The sequence below is a fragment of the Myxocyprinus asiaticus genome, chromosome 49 (assembly GCF_019703515.2).
Source record: "Myxocyprinus asiaticus isolate MX2 ecotype Aquarium Trade chromosome 49, UBuf_Myxa_2, whole genome shotgun sequence".
NCBI lineage: Eukaryota > Metazoa > Chordata > Actinopteri > Cypriniformes > Catostomidae > Myxocyprinus > Myxocyprinus asiaticus.
The window spans coordinates 19,138,384-19,166,181 of record NC_059392.1 but is presented as its reverse complement, the minus strand read 5'-3'; the positions used below and the strand labels follow the sequence as shown (position 1 = coordinate 19,166,181).

The window sequence follows — 27,798 nt, the reverse complement described above, 5'->3', positions numbered from 1 at the left end:
GGATGCACATAAATGGTTAAAGTTAAATCTTTGTTCCAGTATCACTTCCAGTCTCCACGTCTTTGTTTTTGGCACCAGCACATGTTTACAGCTGCAGTTATTTCTGCTTTAATTCACTTTGAATGACATTTTGATCATTTTTTGTGTGTCTGACAGATCTGAATTATTAGCTGTCATATAATCTAGTTGTTTATTTAACCAGTTAAAGCATTTACTTATTTTAAATCTCTGTGAACATTGAGATACTAAACACATTGAGCAGCAGTTGTGTTGGAGACACTGATAATGGTCGTATCATGGTGAAAGACTGCTGTCACTGTTCAAATGTGAGCAGAGTGAAAATCCGGACTTTAAACGTGTGGCTGCAGATCTCTCCAAAGCTCTTAACCAATGCTAAGAAAATGATTATTTTTAATCCTCATTTTCCGTTTGGGCTCTGAGAGACCAGAATCACATGAAAACTTGAAGGAAAAACAATTTATTACCCCCCCACCCCCCATGTATTTACTGTTATTTATTATTTATCATTATTATTATTATTTGTGTCATGAACAGCAAAGCTATTTCTAAAAACCCCACAAAGAAATTGTAACAGAATATTATTACTAGTAATCTTCATTTATAGTCTTTAATAATTGTTCTCTCAAAATTTTTATTTATTTATATAGTGACTCGCCTCAATCCGGGTGGCGGAGGACGAATCTCAGTTACCTCCGCTTCTGAGACCGTCAATCTCAGACGCGGAGATTGCATCTTATCACGTGGCTTGTTGAGCACATTACCGTGGAGATGTAGCACGTGTGGAGGCTTCATACTATTCTCCGCGGCATCCACGCACAACTCACCACGCACCCCACCAAGAGCGAGAGCCACATTATAGCGACCACGAGGAGGTTACCCCATGTGACTCTACCCTCCCAAGCAACCAGGCCAATTTGGTTGCTTAAGAAAGCCTGACTAGAGTCACTCAGCACACCCTAGATTCGAACTCGCGACTGCAGGGGTGGTAGTCAGCATCAATACTCACTGAGCCCAAGCCCCCCTTTCGCAATAGTTTGCTTTTCCTCACAGTTAGTTTTGCATTCCCTCGCAATAGTTTATGTTCCCTCACAATAAGTTTTGCGTTCTCTCGCAATTATTTTGGGTTCCCTTGCAATTCCTTTATCCATCCCTTATGATAATTAACCATGTTTTTTAGACAGTAACTAAAGTATTTGTAGTAAATTGGACTAAAGATGGCGCGGATTGGACTCAAGATGGTGCCGAGTATGGCTGCTGCGTTGCGAGCTCCGACACAACATAGCTTGTTTGTTTTGTTTACAATTCTTATGTTTTTTGTCTTGGATGTTGTCTGCCTTATTGTCTACGACAGACAAACACTTTTGGACATTGGTTCAGCGATCTCACACCGAAAACCGGACTTCACATTCCTCAATGCCGACCCGCTGTTTACAAACACGCAAGCGGAGCCCTTTGTCTGGGCAGCACGGCCGCGGAAACGCAGGAGGAAAAGGGGAAACAGAGCCGGTGTTCTCATCAGAGTAAGACGCCACACAAATCGACCACCGCTACCCACTATTCTACTGGCAAATGTTCAGTCTCTGGATAACAAGCTCTGCGAGCTGAAAGCGCGGATCTCTTTCCAACGAGAGAATAGGGACTGCTGCATTATCTGCCTTACGGAAACTTGGATGTCTGCGGAGATTCCAGACTCAGCCATTGAACCCGCGGGGTTCTCCATGCTCCGAGCGGACAGAGCGAAAGACCTCTCAGGTAAAACTAGAGGAGGTGGTGTATGTTTTATGATCAACAAATCCTGGTGTGATCAGAGGAACGTACATTCCATCAAGTCTTTCTGTTCTCCTGATCTGGAATTTCTTATGCTTCTGTGTCGACCATTCTGGCTACCGAGGGAATTCACAGCAGTCATTATCACTGTTGTGTACATTCCCCCACAAGCCGACACAGACCGGGCACTCAAGGAACTGTATGGGAGTATAAGTGAGCAGGAAACCGCGCACCCTGAGGCCGCGTTCATTGTGACCGGGGACTTTAATAAAGCCAGTTTAAAATCAGTCGCACCAAAATATCACCAGCACATTAGTTTCAACACACGAGGGGACCGGGTTTTGGACCATTGCTACTCTCCGTTCCGGGATGGCTACAAATCCCTCCCCCGCCCACCATTTGGCAAATCGGACCACTCTTCCATTCTGCTTCTGCCCGCTTACAGGCAGAAATTGAAACAGGAAGCACCCACCCTCAGAACGATCCAGTGCTGGTCGGACCAATCAGACTCTACGCTACAAGACTGTTTTGATCGCACGGACTGGGAGATGTTCCGGTCCGCCTCTGATGACGACATCAAGCTTTACGCTGATAGCGTAATGTGTTTCATCAGAACGTGCGTAGAGGAAGTGATTCCGACCAGAACTGTACGAATCTATCCGAATCAGAAGCCGTGGATCAATAGTGATGTTCGCATGGCACTTAATGTGCGGACCTCCGCTTTTAATTCCGGGAACGCGGAGGAGCATAAACAAGCCAGTTATGCCCTCCGAAAAACTATCAAAACAGCAAAACGCCAGTACAGGAGCAAGATTGAAGGACAGTTTAACACCACCAACTCTAGAAGCATGTGGCAGGGAATTAACATCATCACGGACTTTAAAGGGAATAAAAACTCCGCCATGAACACCGCTGCCTCTCTACCGGATGAGCTAAATACTTTTTATGCTCGTTTCGAGGGAAATAACACTGCCCTTGCGGAGAGAGCTCTCACGGTCGAAGCTACAGAGGTTAGTTCACTCTCCGTCTCTGTAGCGGATGTAACCCGATCCTTCCGACGGGTGAATATCCGCAAAGCCGCGGGTCCAGACGGCATTCCGGGCCGCGTCATCAGAGCGTGCGCGAACCAGCTGGCTGGTGTTTTTACGGACATTTTCAACCTTTCCCTCTCTTTGTCTGTAGTCCCCACATGCTTTAAAACATCCACCATTGTGCCTGTTCCAAAACAATCAAAAATAACTTGTTTAAATGACTGGCGTCCTGTTGCTCTGACCCCCATCATCAGCAAATGTTTTGAGAGACTAATCAGAGATTACATCTGCTCTGTATTACCACTCAATCTTGACCCGCTGCAGTTTGCATACCGCAACAACCGCTCCACTGATGATGCCATTGCATCTACAATACACACTGCTCTCTCCCACCTGGAAAAAAAGAACACTTATGTGAGAATGTTGTTTGTAGACTACAGCTCAGCATTCAACACCATAGTGCTCTCCAAGCTAGATGAGAAACTCCGGGCTCTGGGCTTAAACAGCTCGCTGTGCAGCTGGATCCTGGACTTCCTGTCAAGCAGACGCCAGGTGGTTAGAATAGGCAGCAACATCTCCTCATCACTGACCCTCAACACTGGAGCCCCGCAGGGCTGTGTTCTCAGCCCACTACTGTATTCCCTGTACACACATGACTGTGTGGCAACACATAACTCCAATGCCATCATTAAGTTTGCTGATGACACGACGGTGGTAGGTCTGATCACTGACAATGATGAAACAGCCTACAGAGAGGAGGTGCACACTCTGACACACTGGTGTCAGGAGCACAACCTCTCCCTCAACGTCAGTAAGACAAAGGAGCTTGTGGTGGACTTCAGAAGAAAAGACAGAGAACACAGTCCAATCACCATCAATGGAGCACCAGTGGAGAGAGTCAGCAGCTTCAAGTTCCTGGGTGTCCACATCACTGAGGAACTCACATGGTCCGTCCACACTGAAGTCGTTGTGAGGAAGGCTCATCAGCGCCTCTTCTTCCTGAGACGGCTGAGGAAGTTTGGAATGAACCGCCACATCCTCACACAGTTCTACACCTGCACTGTGGAGAGCATCCTGACTGGCTGTATCTCCGCCTGGTACGGCAATAGCACCGCCCACAACCGCAAAGCACTGCAAAGGGTGGTGCGAACTGCCAAACACATCATCGGAGGTGAGCTTCCGTCCCTCCAGGAAATATATACAAGGCGGTGTGTGAAAAAAGCTCGGAGGATCATCAGAGACTCCAGCCACCCGAGCCATGGGCTGTTCTCACTGCTACCATCAGTTAGGCGGTATCGCAGCATCAGGACCCGCACCAGCCGACTCCATGATAGCTTCTTCCCCCAAGCAATCAGACTTCTGAACTCTTGATCTCCCACGATCAAAATACATCAGCCCTGCACTTTATTACTCTTTTATCTCACACCGGACTGTCATAAATTATATTACTGTTATTATATTATGTCTCTCTTAACAACTGACTACCAACCGACAGCCTGAATGTCAATACAGTACAACACTGTACATTCTATATATATATATATATATATATATATATATATATATATATATATATATATACTTTTTTTATATATATTTTAATTTTTAATTTTTATTGAATAATGTGTATCTATATAGTATCTATATAGTAAAAAACAAAAAAACAAAAAACAAAAACAAAAACAGCATATTGTATACTGTACAGTGTATGTTATTATTTGTATATTGTTGAGTGTAATTATGTGTATAACAGATGTTTAAATTGTGTTGTGTTAATTTGATGTTTTAAGTTGTGTAATTATGTATAACAGATGTTTAAATTGTGTTGTGTTAATTTGATGTTTTAAGTTGAGTGTAATTATGTGTATAACAGATGCTTAAATTGTGTTGTGTTAATTTGATGTTTTAAGTTGAGTTTAATTATGTATAACAGATGTTTAAATTGTGTTGTGTTAATTTGATGTTATTGTAAATTGGTATATGTCTCATCACTGTCACGACTGCTATGTTGATCGGAACTGCACCCAAGAATTTCACACACCATTGCACTTGTGTATATGGCTGTGTGACAATAAAGTGATTTGATTTGATTTGATTTGATTTGATTTAAAACCATTAATAAAAAATTCACCATGGTTTACCACAGCAGCCATATTTTAACAATGATTAAAACCATGGTACCACAAATTAACTATGGTGTAACTGTAGTAAAACCAACCATATTTTTTGGTAGAATGATTAGGTAAAGGATTTTTATTACCATAGTTTTGTTTTTCCTATTTTATTACTATCGTTTTACCACAAATATGCTGGTTAAAATATGGTTACTGTTGTAAATTATGGTAAAATTAGTGCTTACTATGGTTTACTACAAATACCATAGTTCAACTGTGGTTAATGTAGTAAAACCATGGTCAATTTTTATTAGGGATCGATAAAGCCGTTGCAAGGGAATTCAAAACTTATGATGAAGGAACACAAATGGTTGAAAATAACAGCAAAAAACATTTGCACTCTCCCGTAGCTTACATAGAAACCAATACTGACGGCCAATACTAATGCACATACTGTATATAAACTCTGAGTATAAATTAAAAGGCCATCACATTTTTATAATTTCACATGTTATTATTCAGGAAAAACAAGTGGTGAAAGTTGGATTTTAATAAAATGTGCTCTGCTCATGTTAAGAGATTTTGACGCACATAAAAACATACTGGTCTGACAAGCTTCAGAGTTTCTTGTACCGCTTGTCACGAATAGTTGCTGAGATGAGACAGGAGATGTAGGATCTATTTGCAGGCTTTAATAAAAATTATGACAGTGAAACAACAAATGGGAACTCAAAACAACAACAAAAAAGAACTGACAAACTCTTGAAAATAAGAGTCCTAGGAAACACGAGGGAGACAGACTGTGACACAACCCCCCCTTTAAGGGGCGATTCCTGATGCCCCAAAGATGGCTGAGGAGGGCAGGAAGATACAGGTGAGGAAGAGGACCCGGAAGATGACCAGGTGGGCAGGGAGGAGACCCCAGGGTAAGGATTTTTTCAGGAGGTTTGGGAGGTGGCCTCAGGGCAGGGACTGGGTCAGGAGGTCTGGGAGGCAACCGCAGGGCTGGGACTGGGTCAGGAGGTCTGGGAGGCAGCCTCAGGGCTGGGACTGGGTCAGGAGGCCTGGGAGGTGGCCACAGGGCCGGGACTGGGTCAGGAGGCCTGGGAGGTGGCCACAGAGCGGAGACCGGGTCAGGAGGCAGAGCCACTGGTGGAAGGGCGGACAGAACCACTGGAGGAGAAGTCTCTGGGGGAGCGGGTGGAACTGCTGGAGGAGGAGTCTCTGGGGGAGCGGGCGGAACCGCTGTAGGAGGAGTCTCTGAGGGAGCGGGCGGAACCGCTGGAGGAGGAGTCTCTGGGGAAGTGGACGGAGCCATGGAAGACTCTGAGGGCGGAGTCAGGAGAGGCTCGACAAAATCAGGCAGAGCCAGGAGAGGCTCGATGAATTCAGGTGGAGCCAGGAGAGGCTCTAAGAGTGGGAGGATCGAGGGGCAGAGCCATGGAAGGCGGAGCCATGGGAGGCTCGAGGGGAGAGGCCATGGAAGGCGGTGCACTGGCAGCGACTGGGGAACGACCTCCGTGGTCGTGAGCACTGGCAGCGACTGGGGAACAACCTCCGTGGTCGTGAGCACTGGCAGCAACTGGGGAACAACCTCTGTGGTCATAAGCATGGGCAGAGATTGGGGAGAAGGTGTCCTTTTCCTTCTCCTCCTTTTCTGGACATCTGGGAGCGTAGTCATGGGAGCGGGCGAGGCCACAAGCATTGGCTCTGGGATGGTTGAGGCTACAGGCGTGGGTGCTGGCTCGTTGGCCGTGGCAGGCATGGGTGCTGGCTCATTGGCTGTGGCAGGCTTGGAGCAAGGAGCCGTGGAAGCCTTGGAGCAAGGAGCCGAAGATGCAGGTTTTGGCCCGAGGTTCCCGCCATAATCCACTGTGTAATGGGAACCGCAATGTTCCAGAGACTTCTCCACATATTCACAGAGGGTCCAGTGAGGATCAGCCGGAGGCATCAGTTCCTTCAGTGCACTATTCAGACCGGTCCAGAAGAAAACCACCAGAGAGTGGTCTGGATAGTGCACTAAATTCGCTCATTTTAAAAACTCACAGACGTGATCCTCAACTGGCCTCTCCCCTTGCTTGAGTAGCAGAATTTGGACAGCCGCTAGATCCATGTGGGTCAGTTCTTCTGTCACGAATAGTTGCTGAGATGAGACAGGAGATGTAGGATCTATTTGCAGGCTTTAATAAAAATAATGACAGTGAAACAACAAATGGGAACTCAAAACAACAATAAACAAAGGAATGCAAAAACTAAAGGGTATTTATACAAACAAGAGCTTATGAGGGAATGGAAAACAGGTGAGAACAATGAGGAACAGATGGCAGTGATGAGGGCAGTTCATACTGGGTAACCTGGTCCAGAGAAACACTTAAAAATAAGAGTCCTAGGAAACACAAGGGAGACAGACTGTGACACCGCTACACATTTTCTTTTCACCATTATAGCAGATCCTTGTCTGTTGGTTTGCATGACTCCAACAAGGACCAAATACCAATACAGTATAATTCAAAATGAATCAAAATATTACAAATATTGCCATACTTGCTTTCTTTGAAAGCACAGACGCCATCATAATTCCTTTTCTCATCCAACACCTCGACAACACACATCCACAGCACCCCCAAGTGGACTCAATTGTAACCGCAAGATTTGGTACGAGATTGAGAGGGAAAGCACAGTATTCAGCGCTACTCATAGCAGGCAAATGTGCAAAGGAAAATCAATTTGCGATATTCAAGTAGTGTTTTTAAGAGTCAACCAGCTGGTGCAGAACGATTATTTGATTAGTGGATTACTTGTGTACATCCCTATGCAAAACTATTTACAATGCACATTCTCTCCCTGTCCTCTAAGGTGCTCCGTACAAATGAAATGTCAGAACTTATAATAATTTAAACACAAAATTATCATATGATTGAGAAGACTTGCAATGTAGTTTTACTTTTATGGTGGTTTTTTGGTGCTTTCTGAAGCTTGACAGGTGTAGTCACTATGTGCTTTTGCTGTATGTAAAGAGCATACAGATTAAATAAAAAAATTAAGAAGCATGAACATTTTCCTTTTGTGTTCCATTGAAAAAATAACATCATATGGTGTATGGCTATATAACATAATGCTAAATGAGAAAATGAGAGTAAGTTAGTTTATTTTTGGGTCAACTATTCCTTTAAATAGAGGTCTGTGCATTTTTTGAGGTTCATTTAACTTATGACTTATTAAATCAGGGATAAAGAAGAGGAAAGCCCTTTTTTGGAGCAGTTCATAGCAAGAAAAACAGATCTTCTATTTGCACTGTCATGGAAATCATGCAAACCTGCAGAAGAATGGCAGGAGGACTCAGAAGATGAACTATCATCATTGATTCGTAATGAAATTCAGCATTATATTTATGATAGTGTATGTTGGTGTTCCCCATCTGTCACTCACTCGACGTTGGTGTCGATGTAGTGACACTAGGGGTCACTCTTGGGAGCCCGAGACACCTCTGGTCTTTGATAAAAGGCCAATGAAAATTGGCGAGTGGTATTTGCATGCCACTCCCCCAAACATACGGGTATAAAAGGAGCTGGTATGCAACCACTCATTCAGATTTTCTCTTCAGAGCCGAACGGTCATGCTCACTGAGCTGAATACTACTGTTCATTCACCTCTGCTGGATCTGATGGCGCATTTCAGCGGCTTCTCCCTCCTCTGCACTGGTGCACTGCAGAGAATGCCCCTGGGCGCTTCGGCAGAAAAACTAGAGAGTATATTTTCTGAAAGAGCATTTTTCCCCTCTAAAAGAGTATATATTTCTCTAAAAGAGCGCACACACGGAATGTCTATTTAAAGACGCGTCTTTTTAAAGATGCTTTTCCGATTGTGTGTTATTCCTGGTTGTGCTCGTTATCTCTCACCTTCTAACGGTCACGATCACTGTCTTTCGTGTCTGGGCACTGCTCACGCGGAGACAGTGTTCGTGGATGGTCATGTTCTCATTGCGAGAATATGTCCATGGCAACGTTGCGGTCGCGGCTCGCCTTCGTAAGAAAGCGAGCCACCCCAGAGGCTCCCACCTCGGTCCTTTTACCCACGGGTTTGAGGCCAGCGCGGCTAGCACTGCGGGCGATTTGGGGACCCCAATGGGCCCGCCTCCGCCGGGTATCCCCCCACGGACCTCCCATTCCCCAGCACGCTCGTCTGCTCCGATCGGGCTTCCGGGTGAGTCCGCCGGCTCGTCTCATGGCGAGTTCGACCTCTTATTCAGAGCCCGCGAAAGTGATGAGCTCTCGAGCGCAGCATTGGAGAGCGGGCTCGTCCAGTCGGAAGCCTCAGCTGGGCTCCTCCCTTCGGGGTTGATCGCCCAGTCACAGGCTGACGCGGAGAAGACAACATGCTTTCCTGGGCAGCCGCGAGCATCGGTTAGAGTGGATTTCACCACTCTTCCCTGAAACCTCGCGGCTCGCAGAGACTGCCCTTGCCCCGTTAAGGGAGGTGGGCATTCGCATTCTCAACTATCTCGATGACTGGCTAATCTTAGCTCAATCTCGAGACGTGTTATGCGCACACAGGGACCTGGTGCTCTCACACCTCAGCCGACTAGGGCTTCGGGTCAACTGGGAAAAGAGCAAGCTCCTCCCGGTTCAGAGCATCTCTTTTCTCGGTTTGGAGTTGGACTCAGTCTCCTTGACGGCGCACCTTACGAACGAGCGTGCCCAGTCGGTGCTGGCCTGTTTGAAGTGTTCAAACAGAAAACAGTGGTTCCACTGAAACTTTTTCAGAGGCTCCTGGGGCATATGGCATTCTCGGCGGTGGCCACCCCGCTCGGGTTGATGCATATGAGGCCGCTTTAGCACTGGCTCCAGACTCGAGTCCGAGACGGGCATGGCGCCACGGGACACACCGCATGGCCATTACGTCGGTCTGTCACCGTCTTTTCAGCCCTTGGACCGACCTCTCGTTTCTACGAGCAGGTGTTCCCCTAAAACTGGTCTCCAGGCATGTCGTGGTCACGACAGACACCTCCAAAATGGGCTGGGGCGCTGTTGGCAACGGGCACGCAGCCGCCGGCCTCTGGACGGGTCCGCGGCTGCGTTGGCACATCAACTGCCTCGAGTTACTGGCAATTCTGCTCGCCCTGCGGAGGTTCCGGCCGTTAATCCAGGGCAAGAACGTGCTAGTTTGGACAGACAGCACGGCAGCGGTAGCATATGTCAACCGCCAAGGCAGTCTGCGCTCCCACTGTATGTCACAACTCGCCCGCCGTCTCCTCCAACGGAGTCAGCAGCACCAAGTTGCTGCAAGCCACTCACATCCCAGGCAACCTCAACACTTCGGCGGATGCGCCGTCAAAACAGGTTACCCTCAAGGGAGAGTGGAGACTCCACCCTCAGGTGGTCCAGCTGATTTGGAGTCGATTCGGTCAGGCACAGGTGGACCTGTTCGCCTCCCAAGAATCCTCCCACTGCCTGCTCTGGTACGCCTTCACCTAGGCTCCCCTCGGCATAGACACGCTGGCACACAGCTGGCCCCCTGGCATTCGCAAATACACATTTCCCCCAGTGAGCCTACTTGCACAGACTCTGTGCAAGGTCAGGGAGGACGAGGAGCAGGTCATCCTGGTAGCACCCTACTGGCCCACCCAGACATGGTTCTCGGACCTCACACTCCTCGCGACAGCTCCCCCCTGGCAAATTCCCCTGAGGAAGGACCTTCTTTCTCAGGGACAGGGCACCCTCTGGCACCCGTGCCCAGACCTCTGGAATCTCCATGTCTGGTCCGTGGACGGGACGCAGAAGACCTAGGTGGCCTACCACCCACGGTGGTAGACACGAGCACTCAGGCTAGGGCCCCCTCTACAAGGCGCCTGTATGCCTTGAAGTGGCGTCTGTTCGCTAAGTGGTGTTCTTCTCGACACGAAGACCCCCAGAGATGCGCAGTCGGATCAGTGCTTTCCTTCCTGCAGGAGAGGTTGGAAGGGAGGCTGTCCCCTTTCACCTTGAAGGTGTACGTTGCTGTCATAGCAGCACACCACGACACAGTTAACGGTAAGTCCTTAGGGAAGCACGACCTGATCATCAGGTTCCTAAGAGGTGCTAGGAGGCTGAATCCCTCCAGGCTGTGCCTCGTTCCCTCATTGGACCTCTGTAGATTTTCAGGGTCTACAGAGAGCCCCCTTTGAGCTTTGCAGTCAGCCGAGCTTAAGGCACTCTCCTTGAAGACTGCCCTCCTGACTGCACTCACTTCCATCAAGAGGGTAGGTGACCTGCAAGCGTTCTCTATCAGCGAAACGTGCCTGGAGTTCGGTCCGGGCTATTCCCACGTGATCCTGAGACCCCGACCGGGCTATGTGCCCAAGGTTCCCACCACCCCTTTTAGGGACCAGGTGGTGAACCTGCAAGCACTGCCCCAGGAGGAGGCAGACCCAGCCCTGTTGTTGCTGTGTCCGGTGCGCACTTTACGCATCTATCTGGATCGCACGCAGAGCTTTAGAATCTCTGAGCAGCTCTTTGTCTGCTTTGGTGCACAGCGGAAAGGAAGCGCTGTCTCCAAGCAGAGGATCGCCCACTGGCTCATTGACGCCATAACTATGGCATATCTCGCCCAAAACATGCCGCCCCCGGTAGGGCTACGAGCCCATTCTACCAGTGGTGTAGCGGCTTCTTGGGCCCTGGCCAGAGGTGCCTCTCTAACAGACATTGCAGAGCAGCGGGTTGGGCAACACCCAACACCTTTGCAAGGTTCTACAACCTCCGGGTGGAACCGGTTTCGTCCCAGGTAGTGGCACGTAACACAAGCGGATAAGCCCGGATAGCCGGCCGGGTGTATCGCTTGCACATAGCGCCTTTCACCTCCTCTGTGCTGAAGACCTGCGCCATTAATTCCCAGTAGTGTTCACAAACTATGTTCCCTGGTTGACTTCCTCCGAGCCCTGTGGCAGTCGAGTTTTCGGAGAGACTCACTGCCGGCCCAGTACACGCGCTAACTAAGAGCCCGGTTCTGGGGTAGGTGCTCCGCATGTGGCGGTTCCCTGTAAGGCTAACGCCATGCGATCTATATTTTCCGCTAATTCATTTCCCTGCTGGCAAACTGCGTCTTCCTTGGGCAGAGCCCCTCCGCCCCAGACTCCATGTTGTAGTAACTCCTCCCCCATTGGGCAGGATCTACCTTGAAGGCTCTCCACATGGTTGGAAAGGCCATGTGATATATTCTTCCACTTAAATATCCCCCCTCTCTTGGGGCGAGGTGTGGTCTCCGCGGTGTCCTCCCCTTGGGAGGGACACCCCCCGACTAGACCTGGTGGCTCAGTCGGATAATCCCCCTTCTTTTTTAGGGAGTGGAAAAAGAGAAGGGGAAAGAGGCCATGACTGGTTTAAGTCTGTCTCTATCTCTGGGTTGTCGACTTGTCCCCAAAAAGGTCCGTTCGACACTCATAACTGTGTTGGGGGAGGTTACATGTCGACCTGGTGTGCTGGCTATGAGGCACACAGCAAGTCTGCCCACCGCACACCGTCAGTTCACGTAACACAGTTCAGCCTTGTGGCATTTTGTATAGGGACCCCTAGTATCACTACATCGACACCAACGTCGAGTGAGTGACAGATAGGGAATGTCATGGTTACTGGTGTAACCTCCGTTCCCTGATGGAGGGAACGAGACGTTGGTCCCTCCTGCCACAACGCTGAACTACCCGCTGAAATGGCCGGACCTTATATCGGCTCCTCAGCGTAAAACCTGAATGAGTGGTTGCATACCAGCTCCTTTTATACCCGTATGTTCGGGGGAGTGGCATGCAAATACCACTCGCCAATTTTCATTGGCCTTTTATCAAAGACCAGAGGTGTCTCGGGCTCCCAAGAGTGACCCCTAGTGTCACTACATCGACACCAACGTCGAGTGAGTGACAGATAGGGAACGTCATGGTTACTGGTGTAACCTCCGTTCCCTGATGGAGGGAACGAGACGTTGGTCCCTCCTGCCACAACGCTGAACTACCCGCTGAAATGGCCGGACCTTATATCGGCTCCTCAGCGTAAAAAACCTGAATGAGTGGTTGCATACCAGCTCCTTTTATACCCGTATGTTCGGGGGAGTGGCATGCAAATACCACCCGCCAATTTTCATTGGCCTTTTATCAAAGACCACAGGTGTCTCGGGCTCCCAAGAGTGACCCCTAGTGTCACTACATCGACACCAATGTCTCGTTCCCTCCATCAGGGAACGGAGGTTACACCAGTAACCATGACGTTTCAGAGGCATATGCCGTCATGCCTCCTTTGGAGCAGTTCATGGAGGTGTCATATGAGGAGAGGAAGGAGCTCTTCTACAGGGATTTGGAGCGTGGATACATGGTTATCGGGAGGATCAATTCAGTGCGAGACTTAGGTTTACTTGTGACTCTTCTCTGCACTGGCAGTGGATTGGAAAGAGATATGGAGGATCCTGAGATAAAGGTTGTATGCTTTGTGTTCTTAAAAGTGAAGTGTGTATGGCTGAACGATTAATTGGAATAAAATCAAAATCGTTATATGACCTAGTGCAATTATCAATCCGTGAGTGCTGCTATTTAATTAAATAAATATCAATTAATTAAATATCACCACCGCCATTTTGGAAGTCCGTTCCACTTCGTTAAGTGGGCGAGGGAAGTTTCTGTTTCTGTATATTTTCTGTACAAAAGCATAAAATTATCATAATATGTTATCAGAGATTTAGGAAACAAGTTGAAATACTGGCTTCTCCGAAAACAATGCTACAGCCAGAATAATCTACATTGAAATGTCTGTTATGGGCTGGAATTTCTGTTTGTGTTTTGGCCTCTGTGATCCCACCCTCTGCCCATTTTCCAGTAGTATTTCGACACCCCGGGTTGCCAGATTTGAAACAAGTTAGCGGGCAAACACAGCACGCCGAAGCCATGGAAGCCAGCAATACATCTAGCTAACATTTAAAAAATCCACATTAGCTGGTTTATAATTTGCAAACAATAAAAACATTGCAGACGTATACATTAGCTGATCAACTTACAGTGTAAGGCTCATTGCTTGCCATTGTCAGTTTGCTTGTTCCTGTTGCGTGTCATCAACCTGGCAACCCACGTGAACTTCGAGTCTGGGGAGGAGGGGGCGGGGGAGACAACTCACTCCAATATTTTTAATTTGAACTGCAGTACCCATTTTAAACGCTTGATGTCAATGTTACATATTGCTCCTTTAAGCAGTTTAGAAAAGTTATATTGAGACTTAACAGCATAATACTTGTAGCTACCTTAAACTGTTTATCACACAGTTATAGCCTATATGTTCATTGTTATGTTAACTTTTCGTTTGTGTAAATCTTGATTAATCCTTTCTAACAATTAATTCTAATAAAAAAAATAAAAAAAGAAACACGAGATTTATACATAAGCCTCTGAAATCTATCTCCGAAAACATTGTTTTTTCAGGTGTAAAAATCGCTAAATAATTCCACAAATTGACATCAGCCTTCAACATGCTCCAAGTGATCAAGGGTTTAGGGTATTCAAGTAAACCCTTTGCACGTCTTCCACCAATAGTGGACACTCACGCAATGTAAGCAGTGTCGTACATCCGAGTCCATGAGATGGAGTGAAGTTTGCAAGGAAAGGGGATACAAATTTGAAATGGAACGCAGCCCCAGCAGACAGCACAAGAGCTGGATGGACGCGTTCTTGCATTCAAAACACAGCTTGATGGAGTGCAAATCTGAACACTAAAGTCTGAACTAAGTTTCAGACTGCGTTTAACTTGACACAGCGACCCAAAAACGGTATGTTTATGACTCGACGCAACCAAAGTGAGTCGCTCCAAAAGCATCCGTCTGATGCAGGTGTACATTGACACGTCCAGGGTTGGGGAGTAATGGAATACATTAACGGGATTACGTATTTAAAATACAAAATATGAGTAACTGTATTCCACTACAGTTACAATTTAAATCATTGGTAATTAGAATACAGTTACATTCAAAAAGAATTTTGATTACTGAAGAGATTACTTTGCATTTTATTGTCATTTGTTTCATTTAATATTTAGTCCTTTCAGATGGAAAACATTTATACATATAAATGATGTGATCCAAAGTGCATTTGAACAGCGGTGAAACACTTTCTTATGATGTGTTACATTCATACGAGCAGACAGAGAAGTAAGTTTGAAGTAAGTTTGGAGCAGAAGAAATAGAAATAAACCTTGTGTAAATTGTCAGCTTTATGCTATGCTAAAATGCTATTTCAAGCCATTTTACATGCCCACGTTACCAGGCACGATCATATTTTTTTATCAAGAAAATTCACGTTGGATCATAATTTCTTTTTTTCTAGTAAGACCTTTGATATTAGGGCAAAAATTGTATTCTTGATAATAATTTTTGTATTGTTTTCCTGTAAAAATATCTAAAAATCCTTAAAACAAGATCAATTAGATTTATCTTGTTTTAGAAACAACACTGCATAAGATATTTAGGTTTTACAGAGAATGTATTTTTAACATGTGTATTTTGTCTTACTGTACTGGCGGAGTTTTTATAGTCAAAACAAGTGAAAAAATCTACCACTGCTGAAGAAATAATCCAAAGTATTTTAGAATACATTACTGACCTTGAGTAATCTAACGGAATACATTACAAATTACATTTTACAGCATGTATTCTGTAATCTGTAGTGGAATACATTTCAAAAGTAACCCTCCCAACCCTGTCTCCTTAGACAAGCCCTAATAAATCTCGGACCGACTGACAAATTCAATTGCAAAATGGATTTCTGTGGATTGAAAAGATCCAACAAGTAGGCATTGATTGACTTATGTTCAATAATATGGAAATAAACAATATATTGGATTCTAAAGCCACTTTTGTATTGACATATCAATGCTTTAGTAGTCTGCCACAATAATATAATGCATTTTAATTATCTGAATATAATTTTAAATATACATTTTAATTAAATAAATATATATTTTATTTGTAATTATTTAAATATAACTATTTATAGTTATTCTATCATATATTGAATTATTGTTATTTGAGGAGCTTTCTCAGCAAATATTTATATATGCAATTAATTGCCATTAATTTTATTGACCATGTAATTTGTTTGATTAAAATTTAATTGATTGACAGCCGTAAAAATAACCCCTTGACACTGGGTTTTTGTGGACCGAAAGGTATATTTCACTGCATTAAGACCTTTGCACACAAAAAGCGAATTTACGCCGCAATTAACATTTTGAATAGAGACAATGGATTCCTATGAAACCAATTCACACCTGGAGCAAACATTCAAACACTGGCAAAATGAGGGTTTGTTTTTTATGTTGAGTGTGTCGATTTTTTTTTTTTCTGCGCCTGGCGATTGAAATTCCCTAACCTACAAAATATGAGCTTTTATTCATGTGTCAGGAGCCACTGCAGTTACCAAAACCTGTGCAGTGGCACTAAAGCACAGAAAGCTGTTTTTACTTGAGGAAGACATTCTGAACCAGCAGTGAGGATGTGTATTTCATATGTATCAATTGCTTAAAACCTTAAATATATATATATATATATATATATATATATATATATATATATATATATATATATATAACATATGGGTTCTCTTAATGTGTAAAAGATATTGCTGCATCACTGCCTTGCATCCCCTTTAAAAAAAAATGTGGATTGTCTTCATAATATTTTCCATTTGCTGCAATTTTTGCCATTGCATTTAGTCTAGGTGAGATCTACTATATCGTTAATATTATATATATTGCTGCATCTTTGCCTCTGTATCACTTTTTAAATAAATAACTTAAGTGTTTTTCTTTGCCAAATATTAATACTATTACTGTGACAGTGTACTCTGTATATGTTGTATGTCTTTATATCAAAGTGCCTTTGTATACCAAAACGTGGTAATGTTGGTTGGGATTTGTGTTTTATTGTGTGGATTATATAGATGTGCAATGGTGTGCAAAGGCCGTTAAAAGGCTGTTGTCAACTCATCTTCAAAAAGAAACTCAAATGACTCCCTTCAGTTTTCCACCAAAAGAAAGGCTTGAGGGTTAAACCAGACTGCATAGCAATGCCACGTGCAAGTTAAAAAGTTACTGCAGAAATACAGTGTTATTGTACAATAATAATAATTAGTGCTGTCAGTCAATTCAAAATGTTAATCACGATTAATCACATAACTTTTAGTAGTTAATCACGATTAATCGTAGATTTTGAAAGTGCTGAAATTTGACTCATTTTCCTGTCAAAATGCATTTTTTTTCTTTCTTAGTTAAGCAAGTTTGAAAGAACTAGGTTAATTAATGTGTTAAACATTTTTAATTAATCGCATGCCTTAACGCTTTAATTGTGACAGCTTTAATTGTTTGTTTTATTCTTATATCATTGAACTGTCCATTAAACATTGTTCAGGAAACAGTCATTATTTTTGCAATTCTTTCTGGTGATGCTAGTGGCGCAGAAATTACACACTTCACCTTTAAAACAAAACATTTTGTCCAGTTATAGCTGTTGGTAAATTTTCATTTGAAGTTTGATCTGAAATAAATGTTGTTGATTTAAAAAAAGGCTCTCTGTCCACTGCGAGATGTGCCATCAACTAGAAATCATGACGATCCTTTGTCTTATTACCAAATTGGGGATTTGATTAGAGGTAAGCTAATGTTTTATTTTTTACTTATTATTTTAAAATCAACATACAGTGGTGATATAAAGTATTTGGACACTTAAGTCAGACTTAAAAATGTCATTGCATTAGATAACAAAATATCATACCAAATTGCAAACAAACAAATTATGCTAGAGCTTTTCTCAGAACTAACTTTACTTTGTAGTCCATTACATTAACTATGGACATGTTCCACTAACGTTTGACAACCTCAAACTGTCCAAATATGCTTTGTCTTCATTTTGAACAATATCTATATTGTTTTATAAATTGAAACTACTTCTTTTTAAATAAATGCCACTTGATTTGATATATTGTTATGTGATGCATTAATGTATTTTATAGTGCGACTTAAGTGTCCAAATACTTTCTGGGGCCTCTGTATATAAATTGATATACAACATGATATATTTTGTGTTGCAGCTGGGGTGAAGGATATTGACCGCAATAATGAGAAGTTGACAATCTCTCTGTATTCAACTTCACCTGAATTTCTTCCACTTCCACTTGCTTCTCACCTGAATAAAGATAAACTGGGTGTCATTAGCAAAGAAGATTTGCCTCTTCATTATATGTATGTAAAATCATCAAGAAGTATCAGGAAAAGAATATGAATCAAGATTTGTCTCTTTGTGTCATCCTGTTGTTAATTCTTCTCTTTCAGCCAGGGTGAAAATGTGTCCACAGACAGTAGTGAGACTTACGAGAAGCTTTTGGAACGCTCACTTGGTTTGTCCTTTAAATGTGGACTATCTCCTGGGAAAGCTGGGAATAAGTGATACACGGACTATTTACCAGCTTTTTCCTTTTTTCCTTAAAGTCAACATGAAACCAGAATTGACCCTATTTGATTCTACAGCTCAGAGTTATTAGCAAAAACATAAATGTGCTAATTATAGCGCCATCTAGGTTTAGACTGATGTGGATTTGGGACCATCACATCAAGTTTGGGATCTCTACAATTTACAGTTTCTCACACCCAGACACTTTTAGGCACTTTTTTGGAAAATCAATAAAAATGCAGAAGAGTTTCAGCATCTTTGGTGTTTTGACCCCTTAGATGATTTCTAGATCTTTGTAGAATCACAATTCTGAAATCCAAATCTGAATGTCACATGTGTCCCTTATTCTCAATAATAGTGTAATTTTGGACTTTTGGTACAAAATTGTACCAAAAAACACACATATATAAATAAAGGTGCATTTAAAGTTTGAACATTATTTGTACTTCAGACCTTTGTTTTGTTGGACAAGAAAAACTACCTTTATACCATGTGACCCACATTTGGTTTTCAACCATTGAAAATTATCAAATTTAGGGAGCAGTGGTGGCTCAGCAGTTAAGGCTCTGGGTTACTGATCAGAAGATTGTGGGTTCAAGCCCCAGCACTGCCAAGATGCCACTGTTGGGCCCTTGAGCAAGGCCCTTGACCCTATCTGCTCCAGGGGTGCTGTATCATGGCTGACCCTGCACTCTGACCCCAGCTTAGCTGGGATATGTGGGGGGGGGAAAGAATTTCTCTGTATATGTGCAGATCATGCTGCCACCTTTCTAAGTTTATTTTTTTTTTTACCTGTAGTTTTGCTCCAAAATCATAAGAGAAAATTGTCATTTTGGCTCCACTTTACAAAATAATGGGTTAGTCGGTAAATATTGATCCATGGCATTTAATATTTTGGCTTTTGTTATCATTTATGCTTAACTCTCTTCAGAAAAAGTATAAACAAAATAAAAAATTTCAGAAGGGAAGTTTCTTAAATTTGGTTGATTTGACATGGAACAATCATTCCCTATCTGTCACTCACTCAACGTTGTGTCGATGTAGTGACACTAGGGGTCACTCTTGGGAGCCCGAGACACCTCTGGTCTTTGATAAAATGCCAATGACAATTTGCGAGTGGTATTTGCATGCCACTCCCCCGGACATATTGGTATAAAAGGAGTTGGTATGCAACCACTCATTCAGATTTTCTCTTCGGAGCCGAGCGGTCATGCTCACTGAGCTGAATTCTACTGTTCATTCACCTCTGCTGGACCTGACAGCGCATTTCAGCGGCATTTCAGAGTATATTTTCTGATAGAGTATATTTTCTGATATTTTCTAAAAGAGTATATTTCTCTAAAAGAGCGGCACACACGGAACATCTTTTTAAAGACGCGTCTTTTTAAAGATGCCTTTCAAATTGTGTGTTATTCCTGGTTGCGGTCATTATCTCTCAACTTCGGATGGTCATGATCGCTGTCATTCGTGTCTGGGCGCGACCCACACGGAGGCAGCGATTGTGGATGGTTCATGTTCTCATTGCGAGAACATGACCATGGCAACGTTGCAGTCACGGCTTGCTTACATAAGAATACAAGCCACTCCAGCGGCTCCCCGCCTTCTACCTATGGGTATGAGGCCAGCACGGCTAGCACTGGGGGCGATTTGGAGACCCCAATGGGATCGCCTCCGCCGGGTATCCCCCCACGGACCTCCCATTCCCCAGCACGCTCGTCTGCCCCAGTCGGGCTTCCGGATATGTCCGCCGGCTCATCTCACGGCAAGTCTGGCCTCTTGTTCGGAGCCCGCGATGATGATGAGCAGGCTTGTCCAGTCGAACGCAGAAGCCTCAGATGGGCTCCCCGCCTCAGGGACAATTGCCCAGTCACAGGCTGATGCCGAAATGACAGACATGCTTTCCCGGGCAGCCGCGAGCGTCGGGTCAGAGTGGAACGGGCGTCCCCCTGTGGTGATTGCACCGGCTCTGTCACAGCCCGCCCCTTTGGCCCGGCCCCGGCGTGGAGCCCACCACAAAAACGGCGAGCACCTCGACACAGACCCTTCCTGCGGTTTGCATTCGAGGGTCAGGCATATCAGTACAAAGTCCTCCCTTTCGGCCTGTCCCTGCCTCCTCGCGTCTTCACAAAGGTCGCAGAGGCAGCCCTTGCCCTGTTAAGTGAGGTGGGCATTCGCATTCTCAACTATCTCGATGACTGGTTAATCCTAGCTCACTCTCGGGACATGTTGTGCACACACAGGGACTTGGTGCTCTCACACCTCAGCTGACTAGGGCTTCGGATCAACTGGGAAAAGAGCAAGCTCCTCCCGGTTCAGAGCATCTCTTTTCTCGGTTTGGAGCTGGATTCAGTCTCTTTGACAGCGCGCCTTACAAACGAGCACGCCCAGTCGGTGCTGGCCTGTTTGAAGGTGTTCAAACAGAAAACATCGGTTCCACTGAAACTTTTTCAGAGGCTCCTGGGGCATATGGCATCCTCAGCGGTAGCCACCCCGCTCGGGTTGATGCATATGAGACCGTTTCAGCACTGGCTTCAGACTTGAGTCCCGAGATGGGCATGGCGCCACGGGACACATCGCGTGGTTATCACGCCGGTCGGTCACCATCTTTTCAGCCCTTGGACCGACCTCTCGTTTCTACGGGCAGGTGTTCCCCTAGAACTGGTCTCCAGGCACGTCGTGGTCATGATGGATGCCTCCAAAACGGGCTGGGGTGCTGTTTGCAACGGGCTGTGGACGGGCCCGCGACTGCATTGGCACATCAACTGCCTCGAGTTGTTGGCAATTCTGCTCGACCTGCGGAGATTTCGGCCATTGATCCAGGGCAAGCACGTGTTAGTTCGGATAGACAACATGGCAACGGTAGCATATGTCAACCGCCAAGGCGGTCTGTGCTCTCGTTGTATGTCACAAATCGCCCGCCATCTCCTCCACTGGAGTCAGCAGCACTTCAAGTCGCTGCGAGCCACTCACATCCTGGGCAACCTCAACACTACAGTGGACGCGCTGTCACGGCAGGTTACCCTCAGGGAAGAGTGGAGACTCCACCCTCAGGTGGTCCAGCTGATTTGGAGTCAATTTGGATGGGCACAGGTGGACCTGTTCGCCTCCCAAGAATCCTCCCACTGCCCGCTCTGGTACGCCCTCACCGAGGCCCCCTTCAGCACAGACGCGCTGGCACACAGCTGGCCCCCTGGCCTGTGCAAATATTCGTTTCCCCCAGTGAGCCTACTTGCACAGACCCTGTGCAAGGTCAGGGAGGATGAGGAGCAGGTCATCCTGGTAGCACCCTACTGGCCCACCCAGATGTGATTCTCGGACCTCATGCTCCTCACAACAGCCCTCCCCTGGCGAATTCCCCTGAGGAAGGACCTTCTTTCTCAGGGACTGGGCACCATCTGGCACCCGCGACCAGACCTCTGGAATCTCCATGTCTGGCTCCTGGACGGGATGTGGAAGACCTAAGGCTAGGGCCCCCTCTACGAGGCACCTGTATGCCTTTAAGTTGTGTCTGTTCGCTAAGTGGTGTTCTTCACGACGGGAAGACCCCCAGAGATGTGCAGTCGGATCAGTGCTTTCCTTCCTGCAGGAGAGGTTGGAAGGGAGGCTGTCCCCTTCTACCTTGAAGGTGTACATTGCCGCCATAACAGCACACCACGATGCAATCGATGGTAAGTCCTTAGGGAAGCACGACCTGATCATCAGGTTCCTAAGAGGTGCCAGGAGGCTGAATCCCTCCAGTCCGTGCCTCGTTCCCTCATGGGACCTCTCTGTAGTTCTTCGGGGTCTACAGAGAGCCCCCTTTGAGCCTTTGCAGTCAGCCGAGCTTAAGGCACTCTCATTGAAGTCTGCCCTCCTGACTGCGCTCACTTCCATCAAGAGGGTAGGAGACTTGCAAGCATTCTCTGTCAGCGAAACATGCCTGGATTTCAGTCCGGGCTACTCTCACGTGATCCTGAGACCCCGACCGGGCTATGTGCCCAAGGTTCCCACGACCCCTTTTAGGGACCAAGTGGTGAACCTGCAAGCACTGCCCCAGGAGGAGGCAGACCCAGCCCTGTCGTTGCTGTGTCCGGTGCAGGCTTTACGCGTCTATTTGGATCGCACGCAGAGCTTTAGGATCTCTGAGCAGCTCTTTGTCTGCTTTGGTGCACAGCGGAAAGGAAGCGCTGTCTCCAAGCAGAGGATCGCCCACTGGCTCATTGACGCCATAACTATGGCATATCACGCCCAGGACATGCCGCACCCAGTAGGGCTACAAGCCCATTCTACTAGGGGTGTAGCTGCTTCCTGGGCCCTGGCCAGGGGTGCCTCTCTATCAGACATTTGCAGAGCAGCAGGCTGGGCAACACCCAACACCTTTGCGAGGTTCTTCAACCTCCGGGTGGAACCGGTTTCATCCCAGGTAGTGGCACGCAATACAAGTGGATAAGCCCGGGATAGCCGGCCAGGTGTATCGCTTGCACATAACACCTTCCACCCCATGCGATATATATCTTCCGCTAATTCATTTCCCTGTTGGCAAACTGTGTCTTCCTTGGGCAGAGCCCCTCTGCCCCAGTCTCCATGTTTGTAGTAACTCCTCTCCCGTTGGGTAGGATCTACCTTGAAGACTCTCCACATGGTCGGAAAGACCATGTGACATATTCTTCCACTTAAATATCCCCCCCTCTCTTTGGGCAAGGTGTGGTCTCCGCGGTGTCTTCCCCTTCGGAGGGACACCCCCCGACTAGACCCGGCGGCCCAGTTGGATAATCCCCCTTCTTTTTTAGGGAGTGGAAAAAGAGAAGGGGAAAAGAGGCCACGACTGGGTTAGCCTGTCTCTATCTTTTGGGTAGTCGACTTGTCCCCAAAGGGCCATTCGACAGTCATAACTATGTTGGGGGAGGTTACGTGTCGACCTGGTGTGCTGGCAATGAGGCACACAGTAGTCTGCCCACCACACACCGCCAGTTCATGTAACACATTTCAGCCAGTTGTGGCGTTTCGTATAGGGACCCCTAGTGTCACTACATCGACACAACGTCGAGTGAGTGACAGACAGGGAATGTCATGGTTACTTGTGTAACCTCCATTCCCTGATGGAGGGAACGAGACATTGTGTCCCTCCTGCCACAACACTGAACTACCCGCTGAAATGGCCTTGTCTCGGCTCCTCAGCATAACAACTGAATGAGTGGTTGAATACCAGCTCCTTTTATACCCGTATGTCTGGGGGAGTGGCATGCAAATACCACTCGCCAATTTTCATTGGCCTTTTATCAAAGACCAGAGGTGTCTCGGGCTCCCAAGAGTGACCCCTAGTGTCACTACATCGACACAACGTCTCGTTCCCTCCATCAAGGAACGGAGGTTACACAAGTAACTAGGATGTATTGGCTATTGGTAAATGTTAATAGCCAAATAACTAGTAAGGCATTGTTTTAAGCTATTGTTATTGGTAATGTAGCCTTTTTAAAATCTTCCCGATAGTTAGTGCAGTAGTTTAATTCCAGTTTCCATTATTGCCATAAAAATGGTTACAACAATAATAGCAAGTGACGATAGATTTCAAAAAGTGTTACCATTGGGATACATGGAGATGGTCATGAGGGTGAACTTGTCCTTCAGCAGGCATGTCCTGTTAAAAGGCCTCAAAAGTGGGTGTTGGTGATGTTTTAGGAGGGGAGTACTCCTCCACAATCCACTGCAGATTCATTTGCTGGAATGAAACACCCACTTTCCACCATCCAATTCCAGATTAATTAAATCAAGTCCCACCCTACATTTTATTCTTATTGAATACCTCTCACTCGGCATGACATCAAATTATGGAAGCATGCAACAGTTTGTGAACAGTGTTTCATGTTGACTGATATTTAGCAGTGGAGTGGAGCATGATCTGGTGTATATATACTGGTACTGAGCATATCATTTCTTTGTCACTGTAGTGTGAAATCTGGCGTTGACCATTTTAAATCAAGTCGGCATGTGGAATCAATGAACGATTACAACAAAGCCTTCGAAATCGACACCAACAATGTGGAAGCACTTGTGGCACGTGGAGCACTGTAAGTCTCAAAAACATGTTAAAATAAAGAGTAATGTTTGCCTGCTTGTTTATGCTTCTGCCACATGCTCCATAATTACTTAAGCAGTTCCATGCTTTATTGTAGATATGCCACTAAATGAAGCTTGGTGAAAGCTATTGATTACACAGAAACTCTAAAAAATATCTCTGCCAGACGCTAGTGGAGTGAGCAGGACAGTACGTCGTTAATGTTCTTCAATGAAAACACAAAGTTGTACTCATAAATAGTGTGCGAACCCTTTGGAATTAGCTGGTTTTCTGCATTAATTGGTCATAAAATGTGATCTCATCTTCATCAAAGTCACCAGTATAGACAAACAATGCGTTTAAGCTAACAAAACAAACAATTTTAATTTTTTATGTCTTTATTGAATGCATCCCATTAAACATTCACAGTGCTGTGGAAAAAGTAAGTGGTTACCTCAACCAAGCATTTCCGGTAGCTGCGGATTAGACCTGCACAATGTTCAGAAGGAATTTTGGACCATTCTTCCTTGCAAAACTGCTACAGCTCAGCCATATTTTTAGGATGTCTGGTGTGAATGGCTTTCTTTAGGTCATTCCACAGCATCTATATTGGGTTAAGGTTTGGGCTCTGACTGGGCCACTCCTAAACGGATTTTCTTTTTTTTTTAAGCCATTCTGTAGTGGATGTACTTCAATGTTTAGGGTCATTGTCCTGTTGCATCACCCAACATCTACTGAGCATCAGCTGGAACACAACCACCCTGATATTATCCTGTAGGATATCTTGATAAACTTGGGAATTCATTTTTCTCTCGATGATGGCAAGCGGTCCAGGCCTCAAAGCAGCAAGGCAGCCCCAAATCATAATGCTTCCTCCACCATACTTCACCGTTGGGATGATGTTTTCATGTTGGTATGCAGTGCCCTATTTATGCCATACATAGTGCTGCGTGTTCTACCCAAACAATTCAACCGTAGCGTTATGTCAAGGTGGTCTTTGGCAATCTTCAGGCATACAGCAGTGTTTTTTTGGAAAGCAGCAGCTTCCTTCGTGGTGTCCTGCCATGGACACCATGGCTGTTTAATGTTTTCCATATAGAAGACTCATGAACAGATATGTTAAACAGTTCTAATGAGTCTTTAACTGTCACTCTAATGATATAACTGTTCTTTTACCCCATTGAGCATTCTGTGGTACGCCCTTTGATTCATCTTGACTGGACTGCCACTTCTAGGGTGAGTAGTCACAGTACTAAATCTTTTCCATTTAAAGACAATTTTTATTAATGTGGACAGATGAATATCTAAGCTCTTCAAGGTAACTTTGTAACCCTTTACAGCTTTATGTAAAGCAATGATTCTTGATCATAGTTCTTCTGAGATCACTTTTTTTGTGAGGCATGCTTCACGTCTGCAGATGCTTCTTGTGAATAGCAAACTCAAAATTTTCAGTGTTTTTTATAAGTCAGAGTAGCTCTAACGCACACCTCCAATCTCGTTTCATTAATTCAATGCCAGGTTTGCCAGCTCCTTACTCTAATTAGCTTTTTTTTTTTTTATGTCATTAGCCAAGGGGTTCACATACTTTTTCCAGCCTACACTGTGAATGTTTGAATGATGTATTCAATATGTACAAGAACAATACAATCATTTGTGTGTTATTAGTTAAAACAGATTTTGTTTGTTCATTATTGTAACTTACTGTAGATGAAGATCAAACCAGATTTTAAGACAATTTTATACATAAATGCAGGTAATTCCAAAAGGTTCACATACTTTTTCTTGCCACTGTATGAGCCATGAAACCCAGAAATAAAGCAAAAAGCAACAAGACATTGTGATTACATCACTATAACACATTTAACACATGGTTTCATAAAACATAAAATCAGTGAAAATGAAAGGTAGTACCATGGAGAAATACTGTGATGTACAGTATAAATATTTTAAATAAAATTGAATTTCTCAAGTTGCAGTAATAATAATATCATTATGACCATCTTTTTTCACATTGTGCTAATGAGAATTGGGGGGGGGGGGGGGGCAGTCGTAACTTGTGAAAAATGTCACAAGTAAAAATCGTAATGGCCATAAAAAGAGAATTTATAATTTACCTGTTTCTTTTCATTTTGAATTAAAATAGGACCAAGACATTTTCTTGACAGGTTTCGTAAGAATCACCTAATGCATTTTTTATTTTTCGTGTAGACTTGAGGAAGAAGAAAAGTTGGTCACTGCTGAGGGTCTCTATAAAAGAGCCATAGTGTTAGATGACATGTTTCAAGAGGCGACAGAGGCTCTGGAGAAACTTCAGATACAGATCCAGGTGAGCTGGATAAACCTGCCTGTCATAACCACAAAATTTGGCTGCCATAGCAGATTGAATCAGAAACATAGTTTCTGGTATTTCAGGTAGGTTATATAGTATGTGTAAGGGACTGTTTACAAATCAAGACTTCATTGTTTTCGTGTTATTTAATACTTTCATCCAAATGTAATTTTTTCAGTGATAAAAATCTCCTAACCAAGTTTAATATGCAGAGACAGCTATAAGTAATGTACTTGTAGGCTGATAGATTTATTTGAGCATCTCAACCAGCCCGTCACAGCAACATTAGCTTAACCATGGTATGAGTTTGGGGGTGGGGCTTTTTGTTTTGCCAACCAATAACAGACAGGGGACTGTTTGGGAAAATGTGTTTGAAATGTGTTTTTTTTATTATTTATTTATTTAATTCAGACTGTTAATGGTAGTGGCGCTGAAATTACACACTTTAGCTTTAATATATAAATGGATCAGCATTTAGAGCATTGAAGTTCTGATGAAGTATTTTTGTCATTTATGTGTCTCTCTGATCTTGGACCTGTATAACCGACTGATGGGACCTTCAACCCTGATTGCACAGGGTTGACATTTATGCTTGAGAACATAATCCCACCACCATTGGTTTTTATTCTGTTCCTGGTTCTACTGGTAACTACATTTTGTTATCATTGCTAAATATGAAATGTTTTCTCACATTTTATCATCGCTTAACATCCTGATGCTGAATACTTTGTCTGATCTGTGAAAACGGCACTTGTGCGAAATTGTTTTGTGTGTGATGCAATTTCAACGCCATGCAACAATCACTGCATGCATGCGTGATCAATCTCCTGCAAATTATTCCAATTTTACATTTCCAATGCTTTAAAGAAATTGCTTAAATTGAAAGAACTGGATCCTGCCAGAGATCAGGAAAAAGATTTAAGCAGCAATCCGTAAATTACGAAGGTAGCACGTTGTCTAAAAGCAGCTGCTTAAAGACTGCATGAAATGGCTTGATGAGTGCGGTTTCCTTTTCTGTGTTGACATATTTCCTGTTGTAACAGGAAGATGGGGAGCTGA

The 27,798-nt window shown here is 44.7% G+C and overlaps 1 pseudogene; it reads left to right on the top strand.

Annotated features, from left to right (window-relative positions):
- The first annotated feature begins 295 nt into the window (after positions 1-295).
- Positions 296-27,798, top strand: LOC127438091 (tetratricopeptide repeat protein 14-like; annotated as a pseudogene).